General features: G+C 40.6%; 1 long non-coding RNA gene across 1 annotated transcript in view; it reads right to left on the reverse strand.

Moving 5' to 3' along the window:
- Positions 1-20,745, reverse strand: part of LOC147156930 (uncharacterized) — a 98,588-nt gene extending 77,843 nt beyond the window's left edge. The window contains exons 1-2 of the long non-coding RNA XR_015091783.1: positions 20,531-20,745; positions 6,020-6,096 (exon numbers count right to left, since the gene is read on the reverse strand). This is a non-coding gene — a long non-coding RNA (uncharacterized LOC147156930). The remainder of the gene's footprint in view (positions 1-6,019; positions 6,097-20,530) is intronic.
- Between the last annotated feature and the right edge of the window lie 490 nt (positions 20,746-21,235).

The following is a 21,235-nucleotide window of genomic DNA, read 5'->3' on the forward strand; positions in this document are numbered from 1 at the left end:
AAGTCCACGAAAAATGGCACCAGTTTAAACACCTAGAAAAAAAAAAAAGAACAAGCCCAAAAATATTTTTTTCATTGATCGATCAGGCAAATTGGAATGGTCATCACCATTTGTGATGAGAGTGAACTAATCCCAAACAAGCTGTGCAAAAGTCAGCTATGCTAACAAGTACGCTACCACCAACAGCTCACCAAATGGGGAAAACTGCCTGTAGAGTGCCAAAAAGAACCTTGGCTTTGGCTAATGAGCCATACACAGACTACACTAAGCTTAAAAAACACACGTATATATGTATATTAGGGAATATTTCTGGCACTAGATATTTCGAATCAAATCTGAGAATGGCCTGTGAACTTTGGGGGCCGTTAGCGGCTTTGTCAAAATTCTCCGGCGGGACGCATCTGAAAGACGCTCTAAATCTCAGCGGGTCAACTGAAGTGCACCATGCCATAAATCACCCCTGCAGCATGCTCAGTGCTTGCGCGCTTCTAAGTCACGCGTTTATGTTGCATTGTAGCAGTCCCGTTAACCACGCTGCGTCCCGGCCACCCAGCAGAAAACTTTTTGGATGACGACGGGAGAAAGGCTTTGATAGAGTCCAGTCCACTGCGTCGTCCCCTGAAAGATCCCATTTGATTTTAATGGAAACCAGTCGCTTCATGGCGGGAAAAGAGGCCGGGAAGTGACATGTGGTTCAGGCACTGAGGGAGAACGGGCTTCGGGGCGATGGGGCGCCGGGACCAGGGTCAGAATCGGGGACGCGACTGTGATCGTGAGCAGACGCAAACGCCGGATGAGACAAAGTTGTTTCTTTCTAGAAGCTTCCATTCAACTTTTTAATTAGCCGGATGGCAACCGCACATGTTCAACGTCAGAGGCAGCGATCGGGTGCCCATATTTGGCAGCAGATACTTCCTGTTTCCTCCATGGAGACCAGTCAGGTTTTTATACCAATTGTTCTCAATCTCATGCAGTGATTTCACCGATTCAATGTAAAATCCAACAAGGCAAAACCACTATAACTTTAACAATAAAAGACCCATTTCTTTACTCAAAGTTGGGTCAAATAGACCTAAGTAGAGGATCGGTCAATTTTTGACCCATAGTTTGGTTATTTTTGACCCAACTGTTTTTAGAGTGTACACTCTAAAAACGGTTGGGTCGAAAGTAACCTAATTATGGATAACAAAAAAAAAATGGACCCATCCACTTGATGGGTCAATTTGACCCAATTTATTGGGTTGTTTTATACAAAATGAACCAATTTTTTGACCCAAGTCAAGGATCTGACCAATATTTATGAGTTGTTTTACACTAAAAGACCCATTTCTTGACTCAAAGTTGGGTCAAATAGACCCAAGTAGAGTTTTTACCCATAGTTGGGTTATTTTTGACCCAACAGTTTTTAGAGTATAGGATTTATTTATTTATTTTTTACAATAAGCTCCTCCACCCCAAGCAAGAAGGACTTTTGAACAACTTATAACTAGAGCTGTCAAACGATTAAAGTTTTTAATCAGATTAATCCCAATTTTGATTAATCACAATTAATCGCATAATACATTTTTAAATCAAAATGTTTTGCCCGCTAAATTTGAAGAGCACCTGTTATGTATCAATTCTTTCGACATTTAATGTTATGAGGACGTCACACTCCCGTCGTCCTCCTCTCTTTCTAATCAGTTAATTACTTGCATAATTTAAAATGGGAAAACATGACTGAATGAATGTAGTTATGTTTATTTCTTAAACACAACCTGTGCTACCTTTAACGTAACCATCCACTGTCAGGCTAAAGGATCATCTGCGGTCAAAATAAAGAGTGCAATTAATCTGCATAATACATGATTAATGCAATATTTTTTGTGATTAATTAATTAGTTAACGCTTTAACTTTGACAGCACGACTTATAACAAATATGTCTCTTCTGACTGCAATTTTGAAAAGTTCAGAGTTCCTGGGCAGGTTTTTACAGATCACACTCTAAAAACAGTTGGGTCAAAAATAACCCAACAATGGGTCAATATACGACCTGATATTTTAGTGTACAACAACTCATAAATATTGGTCAGATCCTTTACTTGGGTCGAAAAATTTGGGTCATTTTGTATAAAACAACCCAGAAAGTTGAGTCAAATTGACCCATAAAGTGGATCGGTCCATTTTTGATCCATGATTGGGTTACTTTTGACCCAACTGTTTTTTTAGAGTGCAGGGTTGATTTTGTGTCAAAACAAGAACGCTATAGGATTTAGCTGTTGCAAGAAGTCTTTACTCAGCAATTCTTTTCTAAAGTTCAGAGTTGATGGTTCAGGGTCGTTACGTCAATCGGCTCCACAATGGGAATGCTTGTCGCTTTATATCAAATCAAGAACCGTATTCATTTTTTAATCATCTCAAAAGTAAACCGAGCTGAATGTTTGTGTCGTTTGATTCCTGAAACCAGTCTGGACTTTTTCTTGCCAATGGATTTCTTTCAACAATAAGCACAACGGTCCAGGAATAACTGTCCCAGCAGGAACCATGCCAATGTTGAATGACGAAAATCAAGACCAATATTTTTACATCTGAAATAAAACCTTGGGGATGATGAATACAAAACACTGAGTCGAGTCGATGGCTTGATATGTTGCTCTAATAATAAGTGGAAGGATTTAATCCAAACGCAAGGCTTTGATGGAGGTTCTCGCCGCGAAGGCTGCAGATTGCGCTAAGTGCACTGCGGGAGACTCGGCGCAAAAGTTACAATTCCAGCGTGGCTCCCGCAGACAAACCCAAACATGGAGAAGATGAGCCGATAGCCTCTTAGCCCGGCTGAGGTATCGCATGCGGGGAAAACTCAAGATTATTCCTATCCGCGCTGATCGGGAGATTACGCCGAGGCCACGTCTGGTTTTGAAGCCCTGGCGGAAATATCTACGTGCAAAACAATCGGCTATTTGGGTGATTTATCATCTCCAAAATGTCTCCTTAGTTTTCATTGAGAGTGGCTCTAGATAGAATTCTTCAGGACCCGGTATGAAACTTTATAGTGGTACAGTGAGTAGGGTTCATATTTAAGGTGAAAAACAAGATGTGAGATGGCGGCAGGGGTGAGGTGGGAAATGCCGTTGGTGGGATCATTACCAGCTTTCCAGGAGAAAAGCAAAATCCACAGTAGGATTCTTCCACTTTGCTAAAGGGGCTGGAAAATCCTTTCCTCTGGAGTCTAAGCTACAGCCATCTTTTTTTCTTTTTCTTTTTTAATTGGAGCCACTACATACAGCAACTTTTTATGTCAATGATATGACCTGTGTCTGGAACTTCAAATAGGATTGTGGATATGACACACATCAAGTGGTGGATGAGTTCAACAGGGTAATTGATTTTTTATTTGATTTTTTTATTCATGAGTGTAATAAGAAATAATGATTCCAAAAATGATAATAAAAAAAATGTTTTTATTAAATTGTGAAAAATGTCTGGTTTGGGATTGAAATTAAAAAAAGAAAAAGGAAAAATAAACAAAACTAACCCTAGAATGTCAAAGTAGATTGAAGGGCAGGTTAGGGTCAAAAGTGTTTTAACTCATTCACTCCCAGACATTTTCACTGAAGCAACCTCCTTCGCACCCAGCTGTTTTACTGGATTTAGATTTTGCAAGACAAAATATTGTGTTTTATTGCTGTAGAAAGTCTCTTCTTTCAGCAGGAAAAAAAAGTATATTTGTATCTGTTTCTGTTTTGCAGCAATTAGCATTAGAATATAGCCAAGTTTCATCATTATTTACAAACCTGTTGAAAACACTGGCAAAAAGAGCTTGTTGCAACATCGTTGATCTATTTTACTCTGCTGCCACCTGCTGGCCCTTTTTTGTAATAACTACCATTTATTTAAGCGACTTCTTCAGATCAGAAGCTGCATCAAAGCCTTCTGTATGCTCTAGCATAAAAAAAATAACCCATTAAAAACATATAAATATGTTTTTGGGACCATGGCAATATTGTATAATTGTGTGTGTGTTTATACGTTTTGGGAAGCAAATGAGTTAAAGTGGAAGTCAACCCCCCAAAAAAGTTATTGACAATAATATGTTCTATGCTTCCCCACTAGTCTAAACAGTATTCTGGTTAATATTGTGTTGGTTAAATAGGAGTTAAGCAGTCAAATCCAGCAGTTATTATCAATATCAGAAGGCGGCCATTTTGCCACTTGCTGTCGAGTGAAGATGACATCAATGTTGCTCAGGTCTCAGGTACAAAAAACAAAAAATATGTATAAATATGTTTGTTGTTTTTTAAACGCATGAATACGTTTTTTGGGAGTGCAGGACAAAGTGCTAAAAAACATATTTATACATTTTTGGGTTTGAATGAGTTCATTAAGGTGAGGGTTTCAATTGAACTCAGGGAGGGAGGATTAAGGTTTTAAAGTAGGGTTTTAAATAAGGTTTTCAAGCATAGGTTAGGATTTCAAATTGGGGTTTACAACTCGGGTTACAAACCAGGGTCAGGGTTCAACATCTCTTTGCAGTAGTACTCCATGTTGTGTCTTGAGCTCCCTTTTCTTTCTTTTTTTGCTTAAAGTCAAGGTCTTATTTGATCAATGTTGCATTCTCGTCCTGGTCCACAGTTTAAGAGGTCTGTGACATGTCTGAGGTGGCGGCAGGTGGAAACATCAGAATGCACTTACTTTCTGCCACCACCTTTACGAGCATGTCAATGCCACAAAGCCAATGGATGCTAAATGTAGCTCTTAGCCTTCTCTCCTAGCGCAAATGTAAATGACTACTACATTTGGGAAAGTGACAACCGATTTCCCTCGTCCCTTTTCTATTCTTGTTCCAGCCGGACCCGAAGACACCTGTTCCTGTGTGAGCTCATTTTATTAAAAGAAGTTCTTTTCCGAGCTGGCGGCGGATCGCAGAAGATCCTGAAGGTTGCTGCCCCGCGAGGGAAAGGCTTATCTCAGATTTGTACCCACAGATACTGGCAGACCTCCAAAAGAACATGGCGAGCCTTCGGCTGGTCTAACCTCCCTCGTATCTCCTGGGGGCAGACGTGGTCAAGAAAGTTCATTCAACCTCGCAATAATACCGCCGAGCCATTTAATCGATTCGCTCTCGATTATTTGTCAGGAAGTTTGTGTCAGTCAGTCAGTCAGAGAGAGAGCGATGAACACTGCCAAAGACTTGGTGCGTTAAGTTAAGCGAGTTACGGGGTTTGTCGTTACTCACGGCAGATGTGCAAGTGGATGGCTCATTTTAACAGTTGAATACCGTTTTCATCTATAAAGAACCACGGTGTATTTTTATTTTTCCTGTGGAAGTTACCGCTGGGGGGAAAACCAAAAAAACCTTATGTATCAGAACAAATAAAGCAAAGGAAAAAACAGAACAAAATGTGTTTTGAATAATGTCATTTTTAATTGATTTTTTATACCGGTTCATATATATATATATATATATATATATATATATAAAATCAGAGAGAAAAAATGATTGAAATCTGAGATCAGATTTTTGGCCTAAAGCCATGTGCTAAATATTACTATATTTAATATATTTTGAAATCCCAGAGGCTGCTTCGATGTCTGCAGGCATGACCCGCGATTCCACATCAAAGAGCTTCATTTATTTATTCTTCATTAGCGATCGTAAGCGACGGTTTTGTCTGCGGGGCCAAAGATGTTTATGATTTTGTCTGCCTCTAAGAGTTGTTTTTGCGTGGAAAAACATTTACAGGACGAAAAACAGTTAAATAATTCAAAAACAACGGGGTCATAATTGGGTAATTTGATTGGGAAAAATCAATGGGGTTCACAAATGGACATTACAGTGGAAAACAGGAGTTCCATTAAAACAATCAAAGTTTTAAGGATGGAAAAAAACATTATGCCACGTTTGCATTTATAAAGGAAATATGTGGCAAATATTATATATCCTGCATGGAATTAAATTTTTCATTGGGAAAGTGCAAAATCATCATAACATATCTTTCTTGAGATGTCTACACAGACTCGTAACAGAATTGTACTTACACGTCTGTGTTTCTTGGTGTCTTTGTTGACAATAAGAAGTGCGACCCAATATTTGTGTCCCTGTGCGTCACGTCGACCTGGAGAGGAGCACATTGGGAGGGGCGGCATTAGCGAGCAGCTAAGCAAATATGGCGGCATGTTCTTTGGCCGAAGCAGGTGAGCCGACACACAGTTGACTGGCACTCCTTGTGTGCGGTGATGTTTTGAAATGTGTGTGGTACAAGTGGGAGAGGGGACAGGTGGTGGGCGTCCTCCCACCCATACTCCCCCAATCACCCCCCCCCCCCCACACACACAGACATAAAAGGAACAACATGTACCCCCTCCCCCATAATGTGCTGCAGGAAATCCAAAAACAAATTCCTGCCTTCTCTTATTAAGATGGATGTGTTTTTTTTGCAAATGCCAACGTAAACACCGAACACAAACATTCCAAGTCTATCGAGATGTTGACCTTTATCCCCATCGCACTCCAAAGTGTGACACTGACACATAGTGGGTTAAAAGAAACCACTAGTCAAACATTTGGTTCTTAGGAGTACTATAGGACATTTTCTTTGGTTACCCAAAACATTTTGTAGCGAGTAGGGGAATTTCCCACTTTTTCCTTAAAGCAGAGTTAGGTTTAAGTCTCGAATTTTCTGTGGGAAGACAGACATTTCTGAAATTCAGAATAGGGTTTTACTCAAGTCCCATTAATTCCAGGTTCAGACTTTGAGGGCTTGAGACCGATATGGAGAAAAAGACGAATTTAAGACTGGTCATTTAAAAACAGTCACGGCGCCCAGTCCAGTCGCCTCCTGTCCAGTCAAGGCGACCAGTCTACTCGCGTCCTGTCTAGTCATGGCGACCAGTCCAGTCGTGTCCAATCATGGTGACCAGTCACGTCATATCCAATCATGGCGACCAGTCCAGTCACGTTCTGTTTAATCATGGTGACCAGTCCAGTCATGGCAACCAGTCTGGTCACTTCCTGTCCAATCATGGCAACCAGTTTAGTCGTGTCCTGTCCATTCATGGCGACCAGTCTAGCCGCGTCCTGTCCAGTCATGGCGACCAGTCTAGTCACATCCTGTCCAGTCATAGATGTCTGCTCACCTTTTTCCCTATGTTTCATTAAAGTAGCACGCATTGCACTCGATTCCTGTTCCACTGCCTTCTTTTCCTGCATTTGGGTCCGCCAGCCCTCAATCATTCTCATCCTACATGACAGCAGTAACGTTAAGTGAGAACATATTCTTATCGTGCTGGGCTAACTCGTTCATAGCTTTGACACAGCATATGCCAGTAACATCTTAAAACAATGTAACCCTTGTATGCTGTCCATATACATTTTTGCTCTTGAGAAAAATAAAAATAAATCAAGAAACCTCTGTGTGAATTGATCTAGAGTACTAGAAGACTATTTCTACGCTGCCCATCTGTGGTGCTCCCGTAATACGATTCAGGGTGAGGCCACTGGAGAGCCGCCTTGAGTGGCGTCCCCAAGACCTTCGGCCAATAGAAGGTCAGGCCAGAGCACAGAGAGCAGACGCCACGCGTCCGTCACATCAACCGCAATCCAGATTGTTGATGGATGGCGAATGTTGTACAGGGCCGACACAAGAGACGTCCATGAAGAGAAAAAGAGGGAGGAGCGAGACTGCACAAGATCTGCGGTGAAGCGATTCAAATTTTTATCCTAATTAATCGCATGACTTCAATAGTTAACTCACCCAAATGTTCTACGTTTTTTTTTATACTTTTGTTAACATAAAAGTATGGCTGCATCTTTTAGTCACTGATACAGTAATTTCATAATAATTCATAAAATTGAGTTAAGATGAAAAAGATGTACTGTACTGTTAAAAAACGAGTGATATTGATTTGTGTTCATGCCATTTTTTCTGCCACTAGATGGAATAATTGCATTTATAAGACATTGGTGACAGCTCAGTGCATTTTTCTTTTCATATTAAGAGCAGTAGTAACTTGTGAAATTCTTCACATTTTTACAATTGTAAAAGACAACTTGACCCCAGTCTCCACGAATATTTTGACGTGGACGTGTCTGCTGCGTTGCGACTTGAGTTCCCCCAGTACACTTTCCAAGTAAGTTTAAAAAAGGAAATTAATGCACTGATTTTGACACCCCTAGATACATTTGTGGATGTCTCGCAAGTAGGGCTGTGCAAGAATCGATTTGAGACTTCAATGGGCATGGAACCAGGGGTGTCCCGATCAGAGTTGTAATATACCGATACCGATTCCAATCACATGGATTAGCTTCAATTTTAGAGCTGCTCAATGACGATTATTTGAATAATCCATTTTTTTTTATCCAAATTTCCCATGCAGCATTAAGGAAACTGTTACTACTTCTACTGTTCAAGAGGCTTCTTTTTATAGACCCCGTGCTGTCCCCGCTAACACAACCCATCCGGCGCATCCTCTGCGATTCGGAAAAGGTACATTTCAACACCCCCCACCCCCCGATGGCAACTCTCTGGTTTATTTCTTGAAGTGTTTCCCAGATGCATGACAGGGTGCGAGAACGAGAAGATGCTGGTTGAAAGTCCCAGAGCGGAGATGGGAGGGCATTCGGGGTAGCCGCGTGTGTTATCGCCCCTTAGAACAAGCCGAGAGCAGACGCCGCCGCCTCCGGGGAAGAGTGGTGACACTTCTCTGCGGGATGAGATAGGATACGACGGGAGCGCTTCCTTTAAAAGTACTTCCTTGGGATGGGAGGATAAGACTGAGGGAAAATCACAAGGAAGTTACATTTCATCTCCCCAACAGCCCCCGACCGCTACAAACATTCCTTTCGATAAAAGCAGTCACTGAGAACGCCGTGAGAGATGGAAGCTGAGATGCCGACCAAAATCCTTTCGTGTGTTTTTTTTTTCTTCTTCTTTGTTTCTTTCAAGTAGGCCAAGGCTAACAATTGTCACCGGGTAAAAATAAATAAATCCTCCCTCTTGTCATTACTCCTCATCACACTCATTCTTCTTGAGGACTTACAAGAACAATTGAGTTTAAGTAACAAATTCACGCTAATTGCATCCAGAGGCTCTGGGACCCGGACAGTCCTGAGGTCGGGTCAGTCAGGCCGGCATCAATCACAAGGGGAGGGGGTCGGCCACACAAATCCCCCTCACAATGGGGCGGGGGCACAAAAGGCTGCCGACCCGGAGGAGTGGGCGGTGGCGGGGGTCACTGTGTCCTGAATTGATAGTGGCCAGCGTTGACCCGCGCTTTATTGCGAGGCAGGATCATGGGCAGCGGTCGGCGGGGTGGGACCCGGACGTCTTCGTTGTGGGAATAGATTTAGCTTCGTGAGTCAGACCAGCCCATGTGATTTGCTAATGATACATACTTCAAGTTGTTGATTTTCTTACACTAGCACAGGGGTCAGCAACTTGTACTGCCAAATGAGCCCTTTTAAGGCCAAATAAGTAACAACAAATCTGTCTGGAGCCGCAAAATATTTGAAGATTGTGATGAAGGAAACAGTGTGTTGAGGGCCCTAGAGTTAATTAGAGCGGCACCACAACACAAAAATATGACAGCAGCATACAATACTTTGACATTCCTTTTTTTCTACCTTTTCGTCTTTGATGTTCGATAGTTTTTTTGTAATTTTTCTTTGTTTTTCATATACGTTTAGACTTTACTCCCTTTCTGTTATTTTTGACAATTTTATGGACATATGGCAATTATCTGACAATTTTTTTGGCTTTTATTTATTTATTATTATTTTTTATCATCAATTCTGTATCATTTTTGGCAATTTTGTGGACATTTTATGGTAATTCTCAGGATTTCGTCTTTGAGTTTTGGACATTTAATAGTTACTTTTTTTGTCTTCATTTTTAAATAAATTGTCTGACTTTTTGGGAAATTCAGAAGACATTTGATGATAATTTTCTGCGTTTCTTCTTTTGCTTTCTGGTGTTTAATGGTTATCTTTACTGCCTTTTTTGTACAATTCTCTGACATTTTTGAACATGGCAATTTTCTGCCTCTCCCTTTTTTGAGAGAATTTGTGGCAATTTTTTTCCCCCACTATCAATTCTGTATCATTTTTGGCAATTTTGTGGTCATTTTATGGTAATTTTCGGGATTTTATTTTTGGACATTTAATAGTTCTTTTTTTAATGTTTTTTTCTGCCTTTTTAAATCAATTTTGACTTTTTTTGTTAATTCTTAAGACATTATGATAACTTTCTGCCTTTTGTTTTCTGGCGTTTAATGGTTGCTTTTTTAATTCTCTGACATTTTTGATAATTTTATGGACATATGGCAATTTTCTGCCTACATTTTTTGGCTAATTTTGTTACTTTTTTTTTTTTTACTATCAATTCTGTATAATTTGGAGAAATTTTGTGGACATTTTATGGTAATTTTCAGGATTTCATCTTTTATTTTTGGCATTTATTAGTTACTTTTTGAATGGGTTTTTTCTGCCCTTTTCTGGCAATTTTGGGGAAATTTTATGGTAATTTTCGGGATTTTGACTTATTTTTGGACATTTAATAGTTACTTTTTGAATGATTTTTTTTATACCTTTTAAAATCAAATTTCTGACTTTTTTTGGGCAATTCCAAATACATTTTATGGTAATTTTCTGCTTTTCATCTTTTGTTTTGGGACATTTAAATGGTTACTTTTTGAATGTTTGCTTTACTGCCTTTTTTATTCTATTCTTTGGCATTTTATGGCGATTTTCTGCTCTTTTTTCTTTTTGGGAGTTGTATGGTCACTTTTTGGACATTTTTAACAATCATTTAGCCTTTCAAAATCAAGCTTCTGGTTTTCCTTCTCGTTTAGCAAGAAGTCCATCTTCAAGAGCGAAATGTATCTTTGCGACGTCATCATGAAGTCTGATCTCTTCGCGAATCTCTCGTGGCTTTCAAGTCATCTGAGCTCCTTGCGGAGCTTGTTTAATGTTGTGGAGCTCATTGCAGCACTTCTCTGGAGGAGTAACTTCAGACGTCCATTCGTTTTGTTTTCACTGTCAAAAATGTGACATTTTCTACAGTTGAGGCTGAATTTGACACTAGCAACGTTTAATTTCCTCTCTCTGGAGCGTCTGACGCGAAGTGGAAGGGCGTCCTGATCCTCAAACCGGTGGAGCTCGCCGTCGTCGGGAGCGCCTTTGATTGGGACTAATGTAAAACACAGGCCGCGAGCACCCGGGGGCTCTTCCAAACGAGATTACAGACCCTCACATATGGCTCCTAATCCGCTTGATTTCAAGGGGGCCCGGTTAAAGCGTTTCCCATGTTCCCGCTTCCTGTCAACATAAAATGCCTTTGCATGTGTCGGAGTCTTGATAAATCCACTTAGTGATTCCTCTGGCATCTTGGAATTAAAACACCATATAGATAGCTTGTCTGTTTTTATTTTTAACTCATTCGCTGCCATTGATGGCTATAGACGTCAAAAATTATTTTGAACTATTTCTATTTAACATTTTTTCCCTTTTTTTTTTAACAAGAGTATGAAAACCTAGAAAAAAAAAATCGTGATTAATCGCGAGCTAACTAGTGAAGTCATGCGATTTATTACGATTACAACTTTTAATCGCCTGATGCCCCTAATTTATGTAAACATTTTAATAATCTTTTTTTTTTTAAAGAAAAAATTATTTTAAAAAATTCGTAAATCGTAATTAATCGCATGACTTCACTAGTTAACTCACGATTAATCCCAATTTTTATATCTGTCCTAATACAATAAAAAATAAATCTAAGTTTTCAAACTCTTGTTAACAAAAGTGGGAAAAAAGTTTGACTAATAAAAATTGTTCAAATTAATTTTTGACGTCTATAGCCGTCAATGGCAGTGAATGAGTTAAGAATATTTTCAGTCAACAAAAGCGTCATTTATTTGTGTAGTTTGGGACTCTGTGATGGTGACTCCCCCGCTTCACCTTTTCCAAACATTCCCTCTCTCAGTTTAGGTTTCCCAACCCGTCCTCATTCCAGCTGTCTGGCCGGCCCGCGTTTATCCAGTTGGGCTTCGTCTCCGCTAGTCCTGCAGTCCCCAGACTCTGACCTCAGCTCTCCTGGTGGGTGTGATTGGACCTTATGCAGTGGGGGGTTTATGACTTTATGGACAAGGGAGAGGTGTTCAGTCAACCTCAAAAAGTCGGAATAACAATGATAATGATTGGGAATAAGCCATCAGTGCAAGTGGAAGTTCTGCTTGTGGCTGTTCCCGCTCAGAATTTCCGAAGGACAAGTCGGGAGGAAGATCCCACTTGCCTTTTGCCTGAGGGATTGTAAATCGGAAGTGAAAGGGGAATGTGGGGAATCCCAAAGACTTTGCTTTTAGGGGGCAGGAAGGGCGTCCTGAGGCCTACAGGTGGGATGAATGAAGCGACCAACATTTGCTACATTTGACTAGAAATGGGAATTGTGGCTGAAATTCCCCATTGGGGCCGCTTTTCTTTTTCATCGCCGGCAATCCCGTGACAACTCCACAGTTAAATCGAGACAACAAGGCGTCATCAGCGGGTGTAGCTGGGCTTCCTTTTGGAAATTCCCAGACATACCCAGAGGTGAACACTGAATCATTCATGTGTGGTTGTATTCTGCTCCCTCCTGCCGGTCTTGGTGTTAATCCTTTGAATGTCGCTGAACATGTTTTGTGTGACTTTAGCGGCCCGTTGTCCCTCCATTTTTTTTCTTCAAATTTCGCTTTGTATCACTGGTATGTAAAATAATTTGAAATTGCTTTGTTTCTCCTCCGTTATTGCTCAGGATTTGAAGGGCTAATAGGGCTAATGAGTAGACGCCCCAAAAATGTCAAGACAACTAAATCTGTTCTCATCATTGCATTTTCTTCTTTTTTTTTGCCATAAACAACAAAACATGAATAAATAAACTATAGGAATTGTTTGAAAAGTCTGCACTCAAGTCCAGTAGGCCTGTCTATCATAAGTAGACCCCCAAAAAAGCGTCGGACATTTTGCTTTGAAGCGGACATTTTAGTTTTAGGCTCATTTGTTAACATTTAAAAACAACCGTGTCCTAGGGTTCTTCCTCCAATTTCTGGCAAAGTTGAACCATCTGCACTAGACAAATGGTCACATTAAAATGTGAACACTTTAGTTCTAATCATTGCAAAACATTTTTTTTGTCATTAACAACAAAACTTGAATAAATAAACTATAGGAATTGTTTGAAAATCCAGCACTCAAATCCAGTTTCACTATGATACATGAAATTTGGTTGGCATGTTTATAGTAAGTAGACCCCCCCCCCCAAAAAAAGGTCTAAAGAATGCACTGTAAATCGGCCATTTTGCTTTGAAGCGGCCATTTTAGACTCATTTGTTAACATTTCCAGCAGACATTTAGTATCTTGCCCGAGGGTTTTTCCCTCCAATTTCTGTCAAATTTGAATCAACTGCACTAGACAGATGGTCACACTAAAATGTGACACATTTGACACATTTAAGTTATCATCATTGCGAAATTTGTTTTGCCATAAACAAGAAAACACGAATAAATCAACTACAAGAATTGTTTGAAAATTCTGCACTCAAACCCACTTTCACTATGATACATGAAATTTGATAGGCATGTTTATCATAAGTAGACATCCCCCCCCCCTCCAAAAAAAAGTCGCAAGAATGCACTAGAAGTCGGCCATTTTGCTTTAAAGCGACCATTTTAGGCTCATTTGGCCCTTTAAAAAAATGTCCTTTTCAAGCGATCTTGTCCTAGAGTTTTTGAATCAAACTGGAATCATGTATACTAGATGAAGACGTTGACGAGATTGATAGGCGCCCCCTAGTGAAACAACATTCCGATCTTAAAGCTGCTCGCCACTTTAATCAGCCCTCGCGATCATAATGAATCAATCACGCAGATAACAACACTTAACCACACGTAACTGTCATTTTGCAAACGACGCCGTTAAGCTGTCAGTCGTCATAAGTCCTTCCGGAAGCTTCAATGTGCCGTTCGTCCTTGCTCTTATGAGGCCATCGCACCCGCTCATCTCCATCTTGGCTCGAGCGCCGCGCCCGTAACGCGCGACGTGCGCACGCGGCTAGTAAATGAGTAGTTGAGTAATGAATCGGGCCCGGCACATTCGCCGGCTTGAGTGGCTCGCCTCAGACGGCCTGTTATTATCTGCTAGCAGGTCCCGAGGCGAGAGACGCCAATTACACAGCGCGCAATCCTCCAAACCAGCGGCCAGGAAAGAAAACTGACTGCGAGTGCGTGAAATTGACACAAAACAATCCCAGCCTTATGTCAAATCAAACGGGAACACGCTTGCCATTTCACACAGTGTAGGCAGTATTATTTGCCGTGCTTGCCGCAGGCCACGTTAAGATGTGGCGTCTCGCCATTGCCGCCATTTTGGACCCGAGCCAAACCCCATCTGGAGAATCCAAATACAAATGTCCGTCACGCTCTCTCAGCCTATTTAGCTCGTTAATATTTGCATATTTAATCAGAAAGATGATTTAACATCAATCTGGTTTAAAGGTCGCACAGAAAAGTCCACGTTCCGCCATTTTTTACCCCTGGTCTGACCTCTTGAGTGTAAATGCGGACAAGCTGTCGCTACGTTACGCCCGTGTGAATTCCTCGCGTCTCCCCCATAGATCACTATCATTCTGACGTCCATTCTTTCATTCAAAACACCTCCATGCCGCCATTTTGGGTCTATGAACCCAAACAGCCTCTGATTCGTCACAGCCGCCGCGGGTGTTTTTTTTCCCCCTCCATCTCCCATCATGACCAAGTAACTCTAGTCCACTTGTTGCCGTCATCCCTGTCTGCACCTGTCCATCAAAAACCCTGTTGAGTTTCCCGGCACGTACCCAGAAGACGCCGTAATGCCCTTTTTTTTTTTTATGCCTCTCTGCCATGACCAAATACAGTGGAATAGGAGAGGAATATTAAAGTCGAGCTGTGCAATATGGCCTTAAAATAAAATCTCCATTTCTCTCCCGCACAAATATGCCCCCCCCCCTTTGCTTATCGAAAAAAATCGACCGAAAAATGATATAGCCACGAAGCCACTGCTGTAATTTGGCAACAGAATCATTTCGCTCCTCTCTGTTCACCGCCATGTTGTTAGTGTAAGCAGTGCGCATCAACGGCGAAGCGCTTTGAACGCAATTCAATCCAAACAGATTAAAAAAAAATACAGTCATGCCAAAGTAACTCAAAAGGATCAATAAAATCAATTAAATCGCCCAGACCCCCAAAACGGCGGCCATTATTGACCAGGTGTATTTGCGTCCACCTGATCCATTTATTCCTCCCCGCATGTGGCAGACGTCGGCGGTGGCGGGATCTCTCTCCCGCCTGAATCATTGATGAGCCTTCAGGCCGCCGGCGTAATCCCGACCGACACTAAAAGTCTGTCTAGATTTAGCGTCATCAAATTTTCATCGGTAAAAGTGCGGCAGCAGAGATCAGACTCTTTCTTCTCCCAAGATGCACTCTGGCTTTTACCTAAATTCCGCTCTCTTCTTGCACTATATAGAGCTACGCAAGCTAAAGTGAAGTCGGAAAAATATTGGAAGCAGCTATCATGATCATATTCTATTCTCGTAAGATTACACATTTTAAGTTTAAAAAAATACTACTACAGTATTGTTATAAAGATTATTGAAGAAATGTTATTGTCATAAGGCAATTGAAAAAAAAGAAAAGGTTATTTAACTATTCTCTCTCATAACATAAAATTGTGACTTTTTTTCTCCTGGGGGGGGGGGGGGGTCACTTATTGATAACAGTAGGTTATAACTTACTTTTACCAAACAAAAACAATCTGACTTCATTAGCTTGCAAGATTATTTGATCATTTACTCAAATAGACTATTTTCTTAATATTGTGCCTTTTTTCTGGATTGTTTTAAATTCTCATAGTAAATAAATAAATAAATAAACTTTGGGACAAAAATCTCATGAGATTCAAAAATGTCCTGAGAAAATGTATTTATTTATTTATATAACTTTGATCCTTTTCTGATAATACTACGACTTATTCTCAAAAACATATAACTTTATTCTTCTAAAATCATGACTTTTTCTTAGAAAAACAAATCCTACTTCAATCACGTAAGATTAGGACTTTTTTTTCCTCAAAGAAAAATCCCACATCGTTTTACGAGTATAACTTTTTGAGACAAAACCTGACCTTTTTTTGTTGTTGAGATCGCACCTTGTTCAGAGTCTGGATCTTTCATTTTAATCCCATTGACTAAACTAATTTCCTAAGATTTTTTTTAAAATATATCTTAAAAAATGTCAAAATTTTTAACAAATTTAAAAACATGTCACTTAAAATTACATAATTTTTCAAAAATATAATTATTTTTTAAATTGTTTCACAATTTTTTCTTTTCTTTTCTTTCTTTTTTTTAACAATAAATGCAACCGTTTTTAAGGATTTTTTTTTAATTTTTTTTTTAATGTTTTTTCAGGAGCTCGAAGAAAAGATTAGATGAAGGTGAATGGTAGCGAGCTCCAAGAGGCTGCTAATAACAGGAGGCCTCTTATCAGGCTGGCCATTAATTGGCTGGCGGGGTGCAACTTGTCAGCATCAAAAGAATGGTGCGGCAGTAGCGACGGGCAGATAACCCCCGACATGGAGGTAATATTTCTAATTACCACCTACTTGTGCTGCTGTCTCCTTCATTTTATTCTCTACAATCCCATCCCCCCCACCCCAAGGCACTCACGCTAATGGAGAAAATACGGCCGATTCCCTCATCCTCTTCCCAGCACTTTACGCCTAAATTCTTCTTCTTCTTTTCTTTCTTTCTTTGGCTAAGCACTCTATTCGCTGCTGAGAGGGAAGTTGGGTGGCAGCCTCTTTTCGGCCACTTGCACCTTTAAGAGTACCACGCACATAAAATATGCATGACGACACATTTTCATGCAACCCGCTGACTCCTAGCCAACTGAGAAAGTTGTATAATTAAAAGCAAAAAAAAAAAAAAAAGAGGGAATGGTAGAGGTACTTCTTTTATAAACAAAAATTAGCATACCAACTGTTAGCATTTTATTAAATCTCATTTGAAAATGTGATGATGATGGTGTTAGCATACAAACTGCTAGCATCATAGCATTAATCAGTTGACATTGGAAATACTGTGGTACCCAAATAAATATAAAATTTGTACTTATTTGTCTCCGTCAATCAGCCCAAGCTCGTTCTCTATCCGCCATCTGTCTATTTGTTAACATACCTGACTGTTAGCAGTTAGCATTTTATCCGTTCACAATAGAAATGCAGTTGCATAAGGGTCTAATTTGCAATCTTTCTCAGTCTGCCTGAGTAGTTTCCCTATACGCATTTTATCAATTTAAATTAAAAAAAAATTATTCGAGCGCTCTTTCTACCTGTGTTAGCATCTATCATAGAAAAAAAAACCTCTTGTATATAAATTTTTACCAAGCTAGCCGAGTGTTTCTCTACTCAGATTGCTATTCAGCAATGTTAACATACTAATTGTTAGCATGTCAGCATTTGATCAATTCCCATTAGAAATTGTACCTAAAAAAATCACTTATCATTTCGCCTCAGTGCTCAGTTTACCATCTCGGTCTATGTTTGCGTACCACCTACTAGCATGTCGTCATTTTGCTCAATTCTCATTAGCGACAATATTAGCATAGCAACTTTTGCCACGTGGTCTCACTTTGCTGCGTTTATCGCTTCCAATGTGAAGTAAAAATCAGACAATGGGGCTACTAGCATGACGCAGAGGACTGCTAACCCAGCGAAAGCGTTTTACTCTTCTTTCTCATCCAAGAAAGAAATTGCCGCCATCCGTCTGCAGAAACGCCAGCCTCCGGCAGACCCGATGATTCCCCCCGATGATAGCAGCGTCCGGACGCGCTCGCCGCGTGCATTATTGATGGTCGCACGCCGCTACCATTTTAGTGCCTCAGCAGGGGAGCGGCAGGGGATTATTCCAGATAGCGAGCGCCACATATCAAGTCCATCAAGGAACATTTAAAATGGCACTAGCATGTAAACAAACGCACCCGAGGATTGCGTGGGAAGGGTTGTTGACACACAGCGATATTTACAACAGTATTCTGTTTTCTCGTCACGTTTCTCACCTTTGGGCAATTTGTCGACAACAGTAGTTGTTGCCAGCAGCTGTAACGCGACAAACATCTGTCCTGATTTTTAAACGCATTCTCTTTCATCCATGCACCGCACCTGTCGGCCATCTTGAGGGTAAAGTGGGGGGTTAGCGCACATTTGAAATTCGCTAGTCACATGTGTACCTTTTCTGGCTACAAAAAGAAACTCAGACTTAGGCGCTAAGAGTTAAGCGTCAAGGATAAGAGAACTAGAGGGTTCGAGGGTATTACCCTCGTGTCAAGAAATTGTAACCCTCAAAAAGACCTCTGTTGATCTTTCTTGACCGTTTTGAAATTTAGCCAAGCTCGCGTGTTCTGAAAGAAAAGCGAGCGAGCCTAGACGACTAAATTATTCAAAACCCCTGCTACCCACCCCCGCCTCAACAACTACCCCCCCACCCTGCAGCCCTTCTGCCATGTTTCCCGCCATTACGACAAGTGGATGTTGTGCAATTTTGCGTGGCAGCAGCTTGAAGCTAATTCGTTCAAACGCGCCACATAGCGAGCTGCTCCGGAGGGACGGCGTGGTGGTGGTGGGGGTGGCGGGGGGTTGACTTGCGAACCGGTGGGCTTGCGTGCCAAGCGCTGCCAGGTGTCTGTTCCCGTTCCCAAAGCGCTTGTATCCATAACAGCCCCGGAGGCATGCCGGATGACGACGCGTCGTCACCTGCAGACGCTGGTCTTTATCATTGTGCGCTGCCGCCATGTTTTTTTTTGCGTGTGTTTGTTTTGCTTGGGAAAATCGTTTCCCGCCATCGCTTGGCAGCGTGCCCGGACCCCCCCGTCATTGCCGTATCACACCAAATCAAGCAGCGGGTTGATCGGGTTAGCTAGCCGTTAGCACAGGTGCAAGTCAAGCGCTTCCTGTTTGTCTTCCTCATGTCTTTCAGCGCTACAGCTGAGCAATTATCTCAGATTGTTACATGTTGTTTACTTTTCCTGCTGTGTTTTCCTTATCACCAGCCTACTAATATTGCATCCGGCAGTTTTTAAATACAGTTTCAGAATTAGCAAATGTATTTAAAAAACAGGATTATGGTTTAAAATGTGGGTTTCAAAACAGGGTTACGGTTGCAAATTTTGGTTTCAAGACAGTGTTAAAGTTTCAAATTGAGGTTTACAATATTTCAAAGCTAGATTAAGGGTTCAAATTCTAATTTAAATCAGTTTGAATTCAGTTTTGGTCAAATAAGGTTTCAAGTGGGTTAGTGTTTTAAGTAGGGATGGGCAAGTACGCCGATAACAGCCTTACTTTCGGTATCAGTACTCAAGATGGCGCCCTCTTTAATTAGCAATCAGAGAAATTGAAAAACTCCATTAATTTCATGCTAATTTAAGGGAAAAGGGACAAATATTTGGATATAAGGGTGTTTATTTAAAATTATGTATTTTCTTTAGGAATGGATGCAAGCATGGATTCTAGTTTAAAAACAAGACAGCTTTGGGGTTCAAAGTTAGGTTTAAAAAAAAATGTGGTTGCAAGCCTGAATTCGAGTTTCAAATCCTGGTTACAGAATAAAATGAGCTCTAAGGGGTTAAAAAGAAAAAAACCTCTTGAATGCTTGCTCTTGTGCAGAGGTGTTTGCCAAGCTTGTAAACAAAACAGGTGAGCTGCTGCGTCTCATTACGGAAACATTGGCGTCTTTTACAAGAAAATAACAATTCTCAAACAGCTGCGGGGCATCTGAAGCCACCCGCTCTGCTTCCGTCACGGCCCAGCCGCACCAGAGCAGAACAGGAAGTATATCAATACACTCATCCATTTTCTATTACGCATAACCTTATTAGGGTCACGGGTGAGCCGGAGCCTATCCCAGCTGACTTTGGGCGAGAGGCGGGGTACACCCTGAACTGGTCACGAGCCAATGACAAAAAAACATTCACACCCAAGGACAATAAAAAAAAAAAGTCTTCAATAAACCCAACATACATGTTTTGGGAATATGGAAGGAAGCTGGAGTACCGGGACAAAACACAAAGTACCTATTCCTACACAGGAAGTCCAGAGCTGGAATTCAAACCTTGAACCAATCAGAACTGTGAGGCAGACATGCTAATGACTATATAAAATAAAATTTAAAAAAACACTCAACTATATGAAGGAATGAGGGTCACACTAAAAACCTAACAAGTGTATATAACTTAATTCCATGCAATTCCACCCCAAAAAAGTACTGATAAAACAGTTTTTAATCATCGTCATCTCCTTTTCAGTGCGGCCCAATGATGTTTATCACAGGGGTGGGCTAACTTTTGTGCTCAAGGGCCTTTCACATTTTGTTATCAATAAATGTAGCTATAGCGCAGTACACAATGACTGCATAAAATGGCTCAACTACTGTATTAAGTGAATCTATTACTTCGTGAGATAAACGACAAAAAAATTCAAAACGTTTTACCTTGGCTGCATAAAGCTGACTCAATTTGAAGTTGGTCCTCAGCCGTCACACTTGATGAGACTTTAAAACAAACAAACGTCATCGAGGTGCAATGTACTTTTCCTCCAAGTAGGAGGAACGTGTTCTGTTCTTCTTCTTCGTCGACATGAATAACTCCGCAGCACGCATTAATGTTCGCATTTGGGGAAGAAGTAAACAAGCCGCAAACATGCTGTTTGCAGTACCATCCGGTTTGGACTCAAGCCCCGCCCTCTCTTGTTCTGATGAGACACCTGTCGCACGACACTTTTTTTTTCTTCTAAAGGGACATTATTCGTAACAATTACATATTAGTTTTTTTATCCAAACTTTTGACTTACATATGCAGACATTACATATGGTAATATAGTACTAATTTACAACATAGTGCTTCTTCACATAATTAATTTATATTCAATGTTAGTGACAATCCAGATTTTATATGTACATATGTTATTCTGTAAAGCGCTTTGTGACAGCTAAGGCTGTTTAAATGCGCTATAAAAATGACGATGACTTTATTATTTACTTACTTTACACCATTATGTGATCCGCACATGTATGAATATATTTATGCTGTGTATACATATTGTTCTGCGTCTGTGAATGCAGTAGTGCCACTACTAGAGTGTTTTATGGAGATACAAGTCAAAGAAACAGCACAAACATTTGGTAAAATATATACTT

This window comes from Leptonotus elevatus, chromosome 20 (assembly GCF_054856555.1).
Source record: "Leptonotus elevatus isolate MCC_2025b chromosome 20, RoL_Lele_1.0, whole genome shotgun sequence".
NCBI lineage: Eukaryota > Metazoa > Chordata > Actinopteri > Syngnathiformes > Syngnathidae > Leptonotus > Leptonotus elevatus.